Consider the following 3100-nt stretch of genomic DNA (forward strand, 5'->3'; position numbering starts at 1 on the left):
TGTCGTCGCGTTGTCGTCGTCGCGTTGTCGTCGTCGTTTTGTCATCGTCGCGTTGTCGTCGTCGCGTGTCGTCGTTTGGACGTGGACGTCGTCGTTGTCACGTCGTTGTCGTTGTCGTGGTCATTGGTGGGGTGCTGCTCGCCGTTTGTTGATCGTGGTGGTGGTGGGCACTCCTGGGTGGCAGTGGGCGCTGGTCGGCGTTGTTTGAGGGTGCTGGTGGGTGCGTGGTGTGTTGTTCGTGGCTGGCTGGTGTGGTGGTCGTGGTTGGAGCCATCGTTGGTGCCGTGGGGCCTCGTTTGGTTGGTGACGTGGCATCGCGGCGTTCGCGTGGTGGGCGCTCGTGGATAGTGGTGGGCGCTGGTCGCCGTTGGTTGATGGAGGTGCTCGTGGATGGTGCTGGCGCCACGTCGTTGTCGTTGTCGTTGTCCGTTTCGTTGCCACGTCGCTGGCCGTGGTCGTCGCCGTTTGTTGCTGGGGTGGTCGTGGCCGTTGTTGGTCGTGTGGCGTTGTCGTCGTTGTCGCTGTTGTCAATGTGGTTGGTGGTGGGTGGAAAGGAAAGGGTATTGCATTTGTTTGGTAACGTTGCCGTTGTTTGGTAACAGAAGTAAAATAAACAAACAAAGGACCGGATTCCGTTCCATTCCGTTCCTGTCAGTCCTGCGGAACATTCCGGTGTCAATTCCGGAATGCCCAAATTCCGCCGGAATGGTAAGGCACCGGAATGACAAAAATAGCAGGCCTCCCTGCCAAATTTCATTCCTCCGGAATCCACCGGAATCCGCAGGAATGACCGGATTCCTGCAGGAATTAGGGGGGCACTGATAAGACCTCCATGATAGACCACTGATTCTGATCTAAAACATAGACACAATAATTGTGTTCTGGGAAGCTTTATTATATATTCTAAATCTATAAATAATAAAGTACTCACTGCGCACAGGAGAATAGGACTTTGCAACTTTTTTCAAGATTGGGCCCAAAGTTTCATAACAGGGGGACCTGACATTCAGAAGTGATGTGGCATTCTCGATGACAGTGTCTGAAGGAGGTTGTTGCACAATCGTAACATTAATTCGACCATTGGCAAGAGGTGCGATGTCTTGGGGCACATTACCAACAAGATCACCTATATTGAAATTATTTCCAAGAGCACGCCCACGCAACACACCTCCGGTAGAGCGTGAAGACCAGAAAGATTGATATCTGGGCAAGTATAATAAATAGCTGAAACAACCAATTAAACCAAAATATCACCTTTGACCACCTGATCATGGCTTGTAACATCTAGAAAAAATAATAAACACATGGAACAACAATAATAAAATAAGTAATACCTGCAGTAATAGGCTCATGATGACCAGAACCTGACTTGACCTGACGACGGCCTCTTGGTGGGCCAAATCGGACAACCTCCTTCTCCTTCGCAGAAAGTTTGATAGCTAGACAAGTATAATCAATGGCTGAAGTGACACAGTTCAAATTGAAATACTACCTTCAACCACATGATCATGGCTCATAGATTTATCAACATCTAAAAAAAATAAAAAAATCAACAGATGAAACAACAACAATAAAACAATTATTACCTTGAGCCTTGCCAACATCACCATCTTCCCCATTGCTCTCCTCACCAGTTTCAGTAGGACCAGGGGGGAGGAAGGCAGTGGATGAGCGGCCAGCACGCTTGGGAGGTGCAACAGAAGTATTGGCAGCTTCAAGAGCTCGTTCGACACTATCAATATCACATGATAAATAATTAAATAAAAGTAAAGTAAAAAAAGCTCACGGTGTCAGTTTAGCTGGGATGCCCTTTTCATTCTCAGCCTTGTCACTGGCTGCTCGTTGGGCACCTGTCATCCTAAATAGAATAGTCAGCACACAAGTACTGATATGAGGTAGGCCACATACCTTGCTCCTTTTCCCTTCTTACCACCAGCCTTTCTCTTCCTTGTGGTGCTCTTCCCAGCTGCTGGTTCTCCCTCACCACTCTCCTCATTGTCACTCTTAGCTGTGGCCTTAGAGCGCTTGCTACTTGTTGCTTCAGAATTAGACTGGCCACGTTTCCGGCCTTGTTTGGGAGGGGAGGTCACCCCAGCTTGTAGGGAACGAAGTTCTCTGGCACTCATAATGGTAAAGACAAAGGTTAAAAGGTAAAAAAAGCGAAATGCTGTAGCAAGAACAAAGTGGGGGGGAAGAAAGACGTGGGAGGAACTTGCAGTCCCATCCCATACTGTTATACCAGGGCAAAGGGTATCTTATTTCCATATTAAGAAATCTTAATTTAATTAATAAATATAAAGTACAGTGTATGTAGCGCCATGGACAAATGACAACGAATGCATTGTCATTCGTTGTCTAGTTGCCATGTCAGTGACATGGCAATGGGTTAGTGTCCCCTGTCGCATGAATGATAAATGAAAAATGAGATGGCGGGTGGGATTCCCACCATCTCACTGTGTGTATGGTAAAGTAAGTGACATTGCAACGGAAAGGTGGGCCCTGTTGAGGGGGGAATGGGCACTGGGCGTTGTTTGTGGGTGGTGTGGGGTTGTCGTGTGTACTGGGGTGTTTCCGTGGGTGAGGTGGCGTGGCGTGCGGTTTTCGATGGTGCTGGGGTGTTTTCGTGGGTGTGGTGGGCTGTTTTCGTGTCCGCTAGCAGTATAGATGGGCGCTGGGCATTGATTCGTGAGCGGCGTGGGGTTTTCGTGTACGCTGGGTGTTGTTTCGTGTGTGATGGTGGTGTAAGATGGGTGCTGGGTAGTGCTTGGAAGTTAGGTTAATTAACTGGAAAATAACCGAGACCAGACCGGACCTAACCGCAAAAAAACCGGACCGCGGTTAGTGGTTAGTCAATTCTGGAAATGAAATAACCGGTTATTTTGCGGTTAACTAACCGTTAAAAAACCGGTTATGACCGGTTACAACCGACCCTATTTTACCCCTTCAAAACGCATCTAAAAGCATGAGAAACGCTAAAAATCTGACAGAGTTATGGTCAAATCTCTAAATTATTGGCTAAAATAGTAGGCTTTCAAGAATATTATTATTAAATTGTCAATTCTTCACCGAATTTAGCGTTCTTGGGCTTGTTTAAAGCTAC

The sequence above is a fragment of the Laccaria bicolor genome, genomic scaffold, assembly GCF_000143565.1.
Source record: "Laccaria bicolor S238N-H82 LACBIscaffold_55 genomic scaffold, whole genome shotgun sequence".
NCBI lineage: Eukaryota > Fungi > Basidiomycota > Agaricomycetes > Agaricales > Hydnangiaceae > Laccaria > Laccaria bicolor.